The following is a 16,821-nucleotide window of genomic DNA, read 5'->3' as shown; positions in this document are numbered from 1 at the left end:
GTAAACAAAGATATAGACAGGAAAAGAATAAACACATTCTTAGAAGAGAAAGAACTTATCAGGTATGCCCATATATTCACCCTTCATAATATACACTTACCGACCTGTAATACTCAACCTACGATACTCGTCTATGTCATCACGTATCTCTCACATAAGCGTCCATCTCTGGAGCATAAACGAGATCATCTCACAACTAAGGTTATCTCTAACGCGAAGTCGCGAGAACATCCGTGTTCTCGCGTCAGTGATCTCTCGCGCGCCACTCAAACACAAAAGTATTAAGTACAGATACCCATAGTGATTGTTAGATCTAAATCTATCTCTAGAGTTCAGAAACTAACATATAATCATCCTAGATAAAGATTCAAGCAGTTTATGTCTAAAGCAACTCAAATCTCCAGCACAGAGCAAAAATCCAGAACAACTTCAACACAGATTTGTAAAGCAAGTTAAATATAACATTATAATCGGTAAATATACATAAGATTCGAGTAAATATACAAACAAAACCCAACACAAAAGAAATACACAAATAAGAGAAGAGATAAATCAAGCATCTCGCAGGTTGTCAGCTCCGGTTGATGAGAAATCCACCTCCGATCTTCCAAGTGCATGACCCGGTGTTGTTTTCTAAGCTAATCCTACTCTAAGAATAAAGTTGATGGTGTTGGGACTCAAAAATAACCAATCCATAACCTAAAAATATGATTTTCCCCTTTTTAATAAGTCTGAAAATTCGTCAACTCGCTTAGTGGCACAGAATCCGCTAAGCGGACTCTGCTAAAAATCAAATTTGTTTTCGCCATAACTCGAGACCTGTAACTCTGAATTGCGCCCGATTTGAAGCGTTGGAAAGCTTATTCAATGCTCTATCCAATAATGAATGAATAGAAACCAAAATTATGATTTTGGTCATCCTTATTTTGAGCCTATGGAAGTCCGTTTGACGGTGGCTAAGCGGGCTTGCACCAAAACTGCGAAATCGAAGCCGTGCCTTTGACACTTTATTTCTCAAGGCTCCCATATGCATAACTACCTACAAAACACAGGAAAAACTATGAAATGGTATAAAAGTATATAAAAATAAAACTATTCACAAAGTATACATATTTATACACAAAACGGGGAATTATTCAAATGGTATTAACAAAAGTATCGATAAGTGCCACTATTTACATACACAAAATAAGTACATTTTGATACGTATCAAACTCTCCCCAACTTGAAACTTTGTTTGCCCTTAAACAATGTCAAATAAATCAAAGAATCAAAAGCAATAAACCAAAGAATTGTGAATCAACAAGTTTTGAAAACCAAAAACAAATGTATGGCTCAATACAAAAACGTATAAACAAAGTAAATACTTACCACTATCCTACAACGACAACATGTAAACGAAACGAATCCTAAGCACAAAAAGCATACAAAACATTCTAACACAATACATGTTCACTTCATGAATCACACCTAGCAAAAATTCATCAATGGATGAAGAACACACAAAGATGAAGGACTTTTAACACTCATCCAACAATCTTGCAAACAAAAGATTAAATTATGCATTCATCCAAAAATCACATTGAAGATACAAAAGCAACATCACAAGGGATTTTCAAGGTTGTAATGTGGCTTGCTTAAAAAACAAGGGATATGTCCTAAGGCTAATCGAAACAAAAACTTGCCTAAACCTAAGGGAGTGATCAATCCACCAAAGATTCAAACAACAAAATCTCGATTAAACTTCTTCCTTAACCACAAGTTTCTCAAACCAATCACAATACTTATTAGCACAATTATTCACTTCTCTTTTCTTTTTCTTTTTCAAAACTTTTTCTCCTTTTTTTTCTTTTCTTTTCTTTTCATTTTTTTTCATTTTTTTTCTTTCTTTTCAACCTCATAGAAACAACCAAATAAGTAGCAACCATTTTTCTCCCCAAATTGAATTCAACCACACCATCATATGAATACTCCCTACTTTCTAAGGCAAGGTAAAAATTCATACCAAAAATCATGGTTGAGGGTTCAAGAAAACAAAGAATCAATCATCCATGCAAAAATGAGAACTAAACACTCAAAGATAAACATTTAGCAAAAACAACATGGACATTGACAGAAATCTCAAAAGGGTTAACAAATGATCACACACTCACAAGGTGAATTGACTATTTGGTTATGGTGGTTGTGCTCAAAATGAAACAAAATTCCTTGATCCTTTTCATGCTTTCATAAAATCAACATAAACAAAAGATTAAGCATAATAAAATCCAGTTAAAACAAAGATTGTGGCCTCCAACATATATGAACAATGGAAAGCTTCCTCACATTTATGGTTTGGGAACTAAAGTGATTCAATCAACAAGCAAGTAATGAAAAAGAATGAATGGCATGGTAATTATACAAATGAAAAGTTTCCTAAACATGCTATGGTATAGAAAGTGATAAATGAGTACCTTGAATGATACAACGTCAAAAACAATATCTTACCATACATCCGCAAGTTGAAACACTCAAGCTTCGGAGAATCACCTCAAAAATCTTTGAATTACCGACAAAATTCGAGTACAAACAACCAATAAAAGAATTAGAAAAATAAACCTAGTATCTACTACTAAATAGCCTTGGTGAAAGTGGGAAAAATGAGTGAACCAAGTGGAATAGGAACCCCACTGGTACAAAGCAAGAAAACAAAATTTTATCGTCATCGCTTAGCGGAGCCAGGCTCGCTTAGCGGATGACAAAAAAACCAGAAAAATCAGAAACAGCTGTTCCAATTTTCCTTCACTTCACCTAAATACTTCTTAATCCTAAATATAAACAACATTTACAACCGTTGGGGTGCCTCCCAACAAGCGCTTGTTTTACGTCGTTAGCTCGATGCCTTTATTGTTTCGGTGTTTGGAAAGTAGCATCCTTCCGTCATGCCATGGTGACGTCTCACCGCACAAGCCTAAAGAAAGTGTCCTAACCAACCACTTAACAAACGTTACAGGTACAAATATATACAACGATTATACGTACATAAAAGGAAACACAAGTATAAAAATATGTACACAAACAAACACATATATACAAGTATGAACACATACATTCATTATTATACAAAAAGAGAAAGTTTGGTGAATGTTGGATTCACAAGTTGAAACGTAAAGATTTTGAATAACGAACTGGTCCGATCTCAATGTGTTTCACCAACATTCACCAACAAAAGTATACTTGTATGCAAACATATACAAGTAAACTTATATGGTCAACATAAACAAGTAAACATGTACAAGTAAATATATATACAAGTGAAACTATACAATATATACGTTATATACAAAGCTCAAGACCACGGAAACTATTGCGATGCAATTCAACAACCATCCCCGGCAACAACGTCATTTTGTTGAAGCAAGCATAGCGGCAAGCTACAAAAGATTTGGAAATATTACTCCGGGATTTATCGTGTCCACAGAGATGGAGAGATGCCATTCAATAGTTTATATAGTTTCGAGCTTGGGTTTGAATGAGCAAAAAGTAAACAAAGATATAGACAGAAAAAGAAGAAACACGTTCTTAGAAGAGAAAGAACTTATCAGGTATGCCCATATATTCACCCTTCATAAATATACACTTACCGACCCGTAATACTCAACCTACGATACTCGTCTATGTCATCACGTATCTCTTACATAAGCGTCCATATCTGGAGCACAAACGAGATCATCTCACAACTAAGGTTATCTCTAACGCAAAGTCGCGAGAACATTCGTGTTCTCGCGTCGGCGATCTCTCGCGCGCCGCTCAAACACAAAAGCATTAAGTACAGATACCCACAGTGATTGTTAGATCTAAATCTATCTCTAGAGTTCAGAAACTAACAGATACTCATCCTAGATAAAGATTCAAGCAGTTTATGTCTAAAGCAACTCAAATCTTCAGCACAGAGCAAAAATCAAGAACAACTTTAACACAGATTTGTAAAGCAAGTTAAACATAACATTATAATCGGTAAATATACATAAGATTCGAGTAAATATACAAACAAAACCCAACACAAAAGAAATAAACAAAGAAGAGAAGAGATAAACCAAACATCTCGCAGGTAATCAGCTCCGGTTGATGAGAAATCCACCTCCGATCTTTCAAGTGCATGACCCGGTGTTGTTTTCTAAGCTAATCCTACTCTAAGAATGAAGTTGATGGTGTTGGGACTCAAAAATAACCAACCCATAACCTAAAAATGTGATTTTTCCCCTTTTTAAAAAGTCTGAAAATTCGTCAGCTCACTTAGCGGCACAGAATCCGCTTAGCGAACTCTGCTAAAAATCAGATTTTGTTTTCGCCATAACTCGAGAACCGTAACTCCGAATTGCGCCCGGTTCGAAACGTTGGAAAGCTCATTTAATGCTCTATCCAATAATGAATTAATGGAAACCAAAATGATGATTTTGGTCATCCTCATTTTGAGCATATGGAAGTCCGCTTGACGGTGGCTAAGCGGGCTTGCACCAAAACTGCGAAATTGAAGCCGTGCCTTTTATACTTTATTCCTCAAGGCTCCCATATGCATAACTACCTACAAAACCCAAGAAAAACTATCAAATGGCATAAAAGTATATAAAAATACAACTATTCACAAAGTATACATATTTATACACAAAACGGGGATTCAAACGGTATTAACAAAAGTATCGATAAGTGACACCATTTACATACACAAAATAAGTACATTTTGATACTTATCACTTAACCAAGCATTTCAACAATTAAAACAATTCAATTTTCACACAATGTTCAAATTGAATTTAACTCATCAAATGTTCAATCTAACATCAAGAGTTTATAGAGTCATAGTCACCAGAAATATTATCCAAATGACTTGATTTATCACAAATCTACGGTTATATAATGGGTTACTGTAAGCAGATAAAAGTTATCAACATGTGATTCTAGAAAACGATAAAACCTAAGTTATGCATATCTATACAAAAATATGAGAGAGAGAGAGAGAGAGAGAGAGAGAGAGAGAGAGACTTTACATTGGGTTTATACCGGTTGATTTGCTCTTAGTACAATCTTCAATAATGAACCACTAAAAATTCATTAGGTCTTCCATTATTTTGCAAATTAATGTACAAAAATTTTGGTACAATAGATAATCAAGACAATTTTGAACATTTTAAGTCAAGATAAAATTAAATGCAAGTTGCATTTAATTTATCTTCTCTCTTATCTTTTCTATAACCAACAATCAATTAGAATTGTTTTTACTTTTTTTAAGTAGTTTTTTTTATAAAAAAAAAAACCACTAGTCAAATCATTATGTTTTTTTATTTTTTATAATAAGTGTGATTTTTATTTTTTTCTCATATTTTGGGACAGAGGGAGTATAAAAATTAAACTGCGATTAACTCTAAAAAATCGAAGAATATAAATAATAAATATTTATTTAAATTATTCAAATAATTTATAATTAAAATAATTAAATATATTTTTATTAAATTAGTTCAATTGATAGTTGTGAAAAAATATTTAATATAAAAATTTAAATTTAAATTTGTGACATTTTATTTATTCATCTTTAATGGATGAAATTTCCCTCGCTAAACTACTAAAAAAACAAAGAGACTCATCACATATATGATATCTGGAGTGTAATATTATGTAATTGACTCAATAATGTTTTGATAAATTGTTTTTAAATGTTGACATGTACATATATATTAAGTAACCCTTTTATGACAATTAAGTCTTATATAGGCAAATATAATAGAATACTAGACATATGATATGACTGTGGGTTGCACAAGTCATACAATATAATACTTTCATATATAATAAAATAATTATATATTAGATAATCTTTCTTTTTTCTTTTATGAATTAGTGATGCATTGCGCACATATGCATTTTACTAGATATTTAACGGCAAATTAGCTCTTTTTAATTTTATTTTATTTTAGCTCCAAATTAACTAGGAGTTGTTTTAGTTAATTTACCTCAATCCATACTACGAGAAATGTGATAGTCAAGCTGCATGTAGTTTTAATTTTTGTTGTAGCTAATCTTTAATTGAAGTATTATTACAAGATGTGCTTTAGATTCTATATGTAGCTTGATAACTAAGAACCATTACCCGATTTCAAGAAAAATGGAATAAATTTGTCATAGAGAATGATTTGGCCAAATTTGCTAGCCTCGATGTCCAATAAGTAATTCTATTGACTCCAGATTAAGTAATTCTCATAATAAAATTTCTTATAATTGACAACAAAAAAAAGGTGTGCAAAACTGAAGAAGCAAGGGTCAACGACGGAGCAAGAGGTGGCGATAATGCGTATTGGAAGTGACTTTGTGTGGCTCGCCCAATAGCAAGTTAAAATTTAGACTATTTCTCATGATTCTTTTAGAATCTTCACTAAAATCTATATTATATTGATTGTGTAATCTTAGAATTTGAGTTAATCATAACTCCTCACTGTCTCCATTTAAAAGTATATTTTTTATGCCATATCCCTTATCTCATTTTATATAGAACTCTTTAACAAAGCTTATCACGTCCTACGTATTTAGACTTGCTACATGGATATAAGCCTGCATGGATATAAATGTGTGTGTCTAATTAATAGAAATGTGATAGTCCTTGAAACTATCTTAAAATATGGATTGGAAGTAACTCAACCTTAAGAAGTTTTGACCGGTAAGATGATGATTGTTCCCTACTTATTAATCTATTTTTATATAATTATGGAATGCATCTAAAAGGGGTGAATTAGGCATTTTAAATTTTTTATGATTTTTAGAGATAAGTGTTATTATTTTTCTGATTTTGTTAAGTGATGAAAGCGGTAAAGGTAGAAAAATAAAAAACACAAGGATTATACTAGTTCCTCTCACAGTCCGGGAGTACGTCTAGTCCCCTTACGACATGTAAGAGATTTCAATAGTGTTAGAATCTTTTACAAGCCTAATCATAATCTCTATACACAAGTCACTAACCAAATCACTAAGGCAAACCACCTTATGATTCAACCAAGTAGAAAATAGAACAATCCTCTTTTTTTCCACTCTCTTGCTTCAAACAATCCTTGACACCAAGGATTATAAATACAATTATGGATTTTTACAAGAAGTTTGAATATATAAGATGTATATCAATTACTAGAATTGATCTTCCCTTTCAAGTAGCCAATAGACAATATGATACACAAGTACTTAGAAGTAATGTTGAAATTTTAAATGATGCAATAAAAATTGAATGCATAAAATTTCATACAAAGGTTTATGACACAAAGCACTTGTTTGAAATTTAAGATAAAATGAGTTTGAAATGAATTGAAAAAGTAAGTTTTTAAAATTTGAAACATAGTGTATTGTCGCTATCGCGAAAAAAACAACAGAGTCGCCACTGAACTTTATTTATCCCAATAAGGGAAAGGAAATGCTAGCAAACCTCAAACAGGAAAAGGGTTGTCTCTCAATCAAGAGAATGATGCGGAAGTCGGTTACGCAAGGGGAATGTATTAGCACTCCTTGCGTTCGCCGTACTCTACGGGATCCACTCTTGTTGTTTCTAATCCAAGTGCGTTATATAATGCTTACTTGCTAAGGGGATGCAATGAGGGGGGAAAGAAAGAAATAAATAAGTAAACTGGCCAAGATTATTTGAATCTTGTGCCTACTTGTCCCTAACGTGTAATAGAGAAATCAGAGTTCTGTAGTTCTCCCTAACAGATTCTTTTTGTTTGTTTGTGTTTTTTAATGGGCGATGTTAACGTTCACACTCTAGCATTAGACACGACCTTCAATGCGGTAGAGAGAAAATAACTAACCTTGAAAGAAAATGCCGACGAGGCAAAGAGTTTGTTGGTGTTTTGTTAGAAGAATCCTCAAGCAGTCCTCTTAGGCAAGAGGTACTTGAATATTCCTTCTTTAGTTGTGAAAGTGTTTGGATATTGTTATATGTTTTTAGTTTTTGATTAAAAGAAATTTTTGTTTTATTAGGAAGAAGAAATATGACATGCAAAAGGAAAGACTAAGGGGGAAGATCTACCCTAATGCTATCATGCATTATTGACCTAAGGTTGGGATCAATGGAATTAGACCTAGTTGTTATCATGCTTGGATTAAGAACCTAAGGTCTAATTAATTCAAATTAATCAGGAGATTGAAATGAACTAACCAATACTTAGGGAGCATATGAGCAAGCAAGAAATTTGAAATTCTTGCGTAACATATTCAGATGTCGTGAAAGATGTCGAGACATGTGATCTGTCAAAAACAATCAGCAAAGAATATACGCAGAATTATGCCAAACTGAAATATAAAAGACACCAGAAATTGTTAACCCAGTTCGGTGAAATCACACCTACTCTGGGGGAATACCAAGCCAGGAATGAAGTCCAATATCAGCAGTATTAATTAGGAGTTAAACTAGTTCCAAGCAACCCCTTTCTTAATCCCTACCCAATGACCCTTCTACCTAGGTCCTCCCTAGATATAGGATATCCCCATCCCACTTCCAATCATCGCAATAATGTTGTACAGTTCTCCAGTCCCAGGAGCTGTAGCAACGGCCTAATATCCATCTCCTAATATCCATTAATTTTCATATTTTAAATCAATTAAAAAAAGAAAATAAAAACACAAATGCGTTGGACCAATCAGAGCTTGCCACCACATATTTACAAATTTAAATTCATGCGCCAAGATCTTCATCATCTTCCTAGATTCCGGCCACCGTCTTCCACCATGGACAGTGGCGCCGTTCTCTAAAAATGTCAAACACGAACATCATCTTGCTCTAAATTTCACGCTGATCTCAAATATGGAACTAGTTTTTCCAAATTCATCTTCAAACTTACAGATCGAGGCAAAACTCTCAAGAACCCTAACTTTTGAAAACTAAATTAAATGATCCACACAAACAATCAATGGAAAAAGGACTTAGGGTTAACATTCAGCAGACAATTTCAAGAAAGATAGAATCGAGAAAATTGCAAAACGATGCAGAATTCATGGAGTTCGAAGTTGTAGGAAGCTTACTGATCGGAGTACGTCTGATGCGTATTCTCAAGGCGTTTCAAGATGAGATAAGCTCCAGATAGCTTCAGAGGACTCCGATGATGAGGAATTCAGGCTCAATTTGCTTCAGATCTTGCTAAATTGTTCAATCCAAGTTCAACTTTGGTGATGAAGAAGTGAAGTTCGATCTGCTAGATTCAAGTGTTAAAGAAGTCAATTGATTATTGATGTAGCTTAGACTCGATGACTAGAAGATGATTGAAGCTTTAGATTATGCAGAAAGTTGCTGAATCAGACAATTCAAATTTTGCTTCCATGGATGAAATTCAAAGTTGCAGATCCAGTTTTGTGATGACCTGTGCTTGAAGATGTGTTGCAAAAGTTCATTTGGATCATGTTGATGATGATTGTGTGAAGAAATTTAAGAGAGAATGTAAGAGGAGATTGAATCGAAGAAATGGATTTTTGGAGTAATTTTGGTGAACAATGACTAGTCTGAATTTTGGAGGGAAATGGAGTTTATATAGAGGTTATGTAGCTCGCAAGGGAAATTTGAAGTAGGTTTGGATCCTTAGATGAGGATTGGAATGAGGTTTGTAGTTAGTTACATTTTCAAGTGCACATGGATTTTGGTTTGGATCTTTCTTTAGACTCAAGGCTTTAGGCATGAAGTGGGGTTAGGAGAGTACTCAACAAACTTATTTAAAGGTATGGAAGTGAATTGTCATGCGTAGGAAGGATCTAGGATCAATTTGAGCAAGTTGGTTTTTCAAGTGGCATAATTGTGATCGTAGTTTCTTGACTTTCAAGCAATGTTGCAAGAAGTTTTTGGTCTTGAAAGAGTGTGATTTAGGTTTGGAATTGACTGAAAGTTGTAGAGGGAAATGAACAAGATTACTTTTGGTCACTTTTGCATTTGAGCTGATTTGGAGGTCCAAAAGTTGGTTTGAAAACTGGTTGGCCATAGTTTTGGACATGGAAATTGACTTGGTCAGTTTCAATTAGTCAACTTTAAGACATCATAACTTGGTGCTCAATTATTCAATGGCTCCAAACTTTATATCAAATTAAAGTTCTCATGCCATACTACAACATTGGTGTTGGGGTTCTCTTCAGATAATGCTTTGGAAAAAATATATCTCCTTTGGGAAATCACCATTTTCAACTGCCAAATACTTAGAAAAAATTTCTAAGTGTTTTGGTCAATTTTGACAACTTTTACCTCCATCTTTGGCTTTACTTTTAAACCACTTAAAAACTTATTTTGACTTCAAATCGTCCACAAACTTGTAGTATCATGTATCATATTCAATTTCATCCCTTGATAGCCATTTTTGAGTTTTTAGGAGAAAGATACAATAATGAAAAGTCACTAAGATGAACATGCAAATTTGCATACTCAAAAATATTTTGAAAACCCTAATTTTGCTATTTCCTTAATTTCTAGATTCCTCTTTATGTATATTGATCAAACTTCATGTTATCATGAAAAGTAACTTGAAAAGTCCATAGTTGATTTTGACTTTGACTGACTGTTGACTTTTTTTACTATTGAACTAATTTTCCTCCTTCTATCACTTGGAACCTCTTGAAACCCTTTGGCCAGCTTAATGATGTACACATAAAGGCCTTGAACCATATATTGACCACTGAAATCATTTTTTTCTCAAAAAGTCAACCATAGGTTCACTTTAATCAAAACTCTAGTTTGTGCCAGTTGAATTGGAGCTTGAGATCAATCTTAAAATAATGGAACCTTGGACTCTTGATGAACCCTTGAACAATCTTATAAACCCTAGAGTAATGAGGATGCTTGTTGTTTCATGGTGACCTTGAATCTGAAGAAAATCCTAGCTTTGTCCCTTGATCCTACTGCCAAAGTAAGAATTAATGATGCATTATGTATTGTATGACCTAATGGAGGATATGTACATATGAGAATAATGAAATGTATAAGCCAAATGATTTGATAAGGGTGGGACAAATTTTGGGTATGACAACATGTCTCGTACCATTATGAAAGAGTATAATATGATGAATCAACACAATGATTGATGGATGAAGTTTGAAATACGTTAGAATTGCATTTTTAGCCAAAAAGGTCCATTGCTTCAGTCGTAACCGGTAAACACATTATCGTAACCGGTTACACTGAAGCAATGGATATAATTTGAATTTTTTGTATGTGTAACCAGTTAACCAAAAGGTGTAACTAGTTACACGTGATACTTTTAAAAAAATAGGCAATTTTACTAACCAGTGCTCATTGTGGCAGGTTTAATGTGTTATTACGACGGATTCAAATGCCACAACTTACCAAAAACAAAATGTTTGATACAATTTTCTAAAAAAAAAATTTACGTTCATGTAACCGGTTACATCTGCTATAATTTTGAAAAAAAATACTAAACAAAACAATTTGTATGCAAATGCCATAATGTTTTGAAACAAGTTATGCATTTGGATGAAATTAACATGCTGTTTTTTAGCACTTAGAGTATATCATATAATGGATTTGCAACTTGTACCTAGAAGATGATGATTAAGCACCAAAGAGGTCCAAGTTCATCTTTGATAATATTGCTTGAGATATAAGTATTGATTCCATAGCTTTGACTCATGATGCTTTTTTTCATTTTTTGGTTCATGTACATAGTCTTGAGAGATTAAAATTGTCTTCATCAAAACACAATGTTAGAGAAGTTTGACTTTACAGTTTAAACCATATACTGTTTGAAGTGTCACTCTGAAAACACCCCTTCATGTCCAACATTATGATGCATGGATATAAATGGTGGGTGGTTCAATAATTGGAAAACTGATAGCAAGTTATCCAATAAATCTTGAATACAACTATGATATCATCTTAGAACTATAATTGATCCTAAAATAACTTTACAAAAGTGACTTGTAAGGTGAAAATTACATCACTTATAAATTTATTTTTATATCTTATATCATCTAATAGAATGGTATTCACTTTAATGAAGTTATTATATAATAAAGATTATATATAAATAAAATACAAATGGGAAATAAGTTGTGTCACTACCTCATTTAAGATGACAAAATCAATCCTCTTAAAAACTACATTCATTGCCCTAGGTGACACAACATTGATATGCATAAGCCTTTGAAATCTCCATAAAAGATCTAATGTCTATTGTGCTAGCAAAATAAAAGTTTCAAAGATAAATGGTATGAAAGCATGTTGGTTGTCTGATCAAGCTTTCCCATGTTTGACCACTTTACTTGAAGCGGATTTGAAGGTCCTCTGACCTAGAATGAAACCTCTAGTCCTTAGTCCTACCAGTGGGGAAACTCTGGTCAAGCCCCTATATGCATGTTTTCCTCATACCCATCTGTAAAACAGGACGTCTCTTGGCCTACGTGTCGATCTCATCTCCTGTAGGTCTGTAAAAAAAATCAAATACATGTTTTTCTTTATAGATACTCCGAACCGCTGAAATATATAAAATAGAACTTCCTTATTAAGGGCAACAGAGTGTTCCATAGATGTACCTACAAAATATTTTGTTATATTTTAAATCAACTACATTATACTCCAAAACTCAATTTTTATAACAAAAATGGAACATCAAATTATAGTACTTCAAATTAGTGCAATCTAAAGGCAATGAAATATAGTACACCAAAAAAATCATCGTATGAATCATCCAAATAGTGTCATATACATAATCAAAATAAAATACATAAATGTAATCAAAATACAGACATCAATAAAATCATAGGCATCGCTACTGTGTGTCGGACAACATCCTCATTTCCTCTGCCTCTGGCCCCGCCTCTGGGTCCACCATGTCGTCTGATGGCTACTCAGCCTCTACCGTCAAGTGCCTCACCTATCCTGGAAGAATGTCGGCGATACAAAAATGCCTCATCTGTCACCCTAATGATATCATCCAGTATACACCGATGATCAGACTCTTCAGGGAAGAAACCATCGCCAATGCCTGTCCATGCCATGTCAAGCATCTCACGACAGCGAGGAAGAACATCGTCAGTGTGGACAAATTGAGACTGATGAATCTGCAAGATCTCCTGATGGGTTGGTCTGAGTGGCGGTCCCACTACAATGAGGATCATGTAGGGTTGTGACACCATGAAGTACCAAGTGATGTACCCATCAGCGTAGCTTTAGTCTACCTCTGATATGGTCGTTCAAGCCTTGTACGGAACCATGTCTGATGTACCACAAGGAGCTCGACATCATATCTCTGGGTCAAGAAGTGAAACCTCACGCGCGCGCCTTGGGTCTTCTCCACCTCCCCAAGCGCGTCCTCATGATCAGCCCCGAACTCCTTAACCAATGCCTCCCTTGTTTCCTCCTTTGTCATCCTACTGTGACCAAGGAGGGTACCCTAGATATGTATATGCAAGAGGCATACGATGTCATCCAAAGTGATGATAACCTCACCATAAAGCAGATGGAATGACGACGTTTCTGGGTGCCACCTCTCTGCAAATGCCATCAGCATCCCAATATGTATGTTGTAGTATCCTATCTGACAGAGGTCCTTCGGCCGAGAAGCTGTGAGGACATCTTGGAACCATAATTCCATAGGTTGCTGCAGAGAGGCAATTTTCTGAAGGATAGAAAAACACTTAGAAAGGGGGGGGGGGGGTTTGAATAAGTGTAGTCTAAAAACTTGAACGATAAAAACAATTTGCACAGTTATTTTTATCCTGGTTCGTTGTTAACTAAACTACTCCAGTCCACCCCCACGGAGTGATTTACCTCACCTGAGGATTTAATCCACTAATCGCAACAGATTACAATGGTTTTCCACTTAGCCCACGACTAAGTCTTCTAGAGTATCCTGATCACAACCTGATCACTCTAGGAACAAATGCTTAGACACAAGCTAAGACTTTCTTAGAGTATCCTGACCACCACTGAAGGATAGAAAAACACTTAGAAAGGGGGGGATTGAATAAGTGTGACTTTAAAACTTGAACGATAAAAATAAATTGCACAATTATTTTTATCCTGGTTCGCTGTTAACGAAGCTACTCCAGTCCACCCCCGCAGAGATGATTTACCTCAACTGAGGATTTAATCCACTAATCGCACGGATTACAATGGTTCTCCACTTAGTCCGCAACTAAGTCTTCCAGAGTCTTCTGATCACACACTGATCACTCCAGGAACAACTGCTTAGTTCACTCCTAAGACTTTTCTAGAGTCTACTGATCAACACGATCACTCTAGGCTTAGTTCACTCCTAAGACTTTTTGCTCAGCCAACTGCTAAGACTTTCTCTAGAGTCTACTGATCAACACGATCACTCTAGGCTTAGTTCACTCCTAAGACTTTCTGCTCAGCCAACTGCTAAGACTTCCTAGAGTATACTGATCACACTGATCACTCTAGTTCCTTACAACTTAATGTAATTCTAAGAGTTTACAAATGCTTCTTAAAAGCGATAATCACAACTGTGATATTTCTCTTAATCGTTTAAGCTTAATCTCACTAAAATATTACAACAGCAATGTAGTGAGTTGATGAAGATGAAGATTCTGAGTTTAGATTTGAACAGCGTTTCAGCAAGTTTGATATAAGTTGTTTTGGTGCAGAATCGTTAACCTTGCTTCTCATCAGAACTTCATATTTATAGGCGTTGAGAAGATGACCGTTGAATGCATTTAATGCTTTGCGTGTTCCGTACAGCTTTGCATTTAATGTTATACGCTTTTGTCAACTACCTCGAGCCTTGTTCACGCTGTGTCTACTGACGTAGCCTTTAGTAGCTTTTAACGTTCCTTTTGTCAGTCAGCGTAGTCTGCCACGTGTACTTCCTTCTGATCTGATGTTTGTGAATACGACGTTTGAATATCATCAGAGTCAAACAGCTTGGTGCACAGCATCTTCTGATCTTCTGACCTTGAAGTGCTTCTGAGCGTGATACCATCTTCTGATCTTCAGTGCTTCTGATCTCATGTTCTTCTGATGCTTTCATAGACCCATGTTCTGATTCTGCTTCGACCATCTTCTGATGTCTTGCCAGACCATGTTCTGATGTTGCATACTGAACCATTTGAGATACAACTTCTGAGCGCTGAATTATGCGTACTCTTTATATATTTCCTGAAAGGGAAATTGCATTGGATTAGAGTACCATATTATCTTAAGCAAAATTCATATTATTGTTATCATCAAAACTAAGATAATTGATAAGAACAAATCTTGTTCTAACAATCTCCCCCTTTTTGATGATGACAAAAACATATATAAATGATATGAATTTGCGATCAGAAAGAGTAGACGGCAAAAGACAAATTACACAGCTATAGCATAAGCATATGAATAAGTCTCCCCCTGAGATTAACAATCTCCCCCTGAGATAAATAATCTCCCCCTGAAATAAATACTCGAAGAACTTTGATAAAAGACTTCCCTGATTATTTCGGTAGAGACGATCATATAAGCTTTTGTCTTCAGAAAATTCATAGCTTCTGACTTCTGCTTCCATTGGACAGCTTCAGAACTTGAATTTCTTTAGATCCTTAGAACACTCACAGCTTCTGATTCCTGCTTCCATTCAGGACAGCTTCAGAACTTGAATTTCTTTGATCTTCAGAACATTCACAGCTTCTGATTTCTGCTTCCATTCAGGACAGCTTCAGAACTTGAATTTTCTGGATCTTTTAGGACATTCACATTTTCTGATTTCTGCTTCCCTCGGATAGCTTCAGAACTTTGAATGTCTACCAACATCACTTCATGCTAGATTTGTATCAGAACATTGTTGAATGTACCAGAGCATCATCTGAGCATCTCTACATCCTGAAATGTTACAGAACAAAAACTAAACGACAAAAGTCAGCATGAACGAGTTAGAACATAAAATGTATGTTTGAACACATTATATGTATCAGAGCCATATAGGCTGAAATAATGTATCAGAGCAAATAATGTGTCAGAGCCATAACATTATATGTATCAGAGCAAATAGAATTTTGTCAGAACAGGATAGACAATGATATTCAAATTCTATTATCAGTGCTTCTGATTCATTCTTCTTTCTTGCTTCTGATCTCTGAAGCTTGACAGCACTCAGCTTGCTTCAGTTTCCATGGTTTTGCTTCTAGTGTTTGCTTCTGAAGATTTTCTTCACTTCTCTGTACCTGCAAAACACTTAAACCATATAGAACTTGCAGTTCTTGTTAGTGAATGTGTGGGAGCCTTGTTACCCAGCAACTGATAGATTTAATCAAATCATTTATCATTTATCTTTCTCCCCCTTTTTGTCATAACATCAAAAAGAATATTTCAAAAGATTCAGATGTATAAGGCAAATAGAAACACTGGAGTGTAAAACAAAGAAACTTTTTCATTGATAAGCAAAAGAGGATTACAAGAAAGGAATGCAGGAAAACAGATGCAACAAGGAAAGGAAACTACAAAGACCAAAAGACTAAGATCCTAGCCTACGCAAAATCCGTGCCAGAACATCATGAATCCCGTCAGTGCTTGTAGCTTGCCTTGTCATGAAGGAACGAAACTCAGCATTGGCTGCTTCTTGCGCGTCCAAACGAGAAGCCAGCATAGCTTGATTCTGATGAAGAGTTTCCAAGGTCTCCATCATAGCTGAGGTTTCACCAGAAGAAGAGGCACCAGTATTTCTGCCCAGAGGGACAGCAATCTCAGCAGGGTGATCTTCTGGAAGATCTTCAGCTTGTGCATCTCCCATTTCCTCATCTGAGTCTGACTCAGAAAGAGCCTTAGCATATTCTGGTTCAGGCAGCTCAGAGGTTCCATCTTCCAATGCTTGAAGGATAGCTGCT

The sequence above is a fragment of the Vicia villosa genome, linkage group LG6, assembly GCF_029867415.1.
Source record: "Vicia villosa cultivar HV-30 ecotype Madison, WI linkage group LG6, Vvil1.0, whole genome shotgun sequence".
Classification (NCBI taxonomy): Eukaryota; Viridiplantae; Streptophyta; class Magnoliopsida; order Fabales; family Fabaceae; genus Vicia; species Vicia villosa.
The sequence above is the reverse complement of the archived record's forward strand: the minus strand, read 5'-3'. Positions refer to the sequence as shown.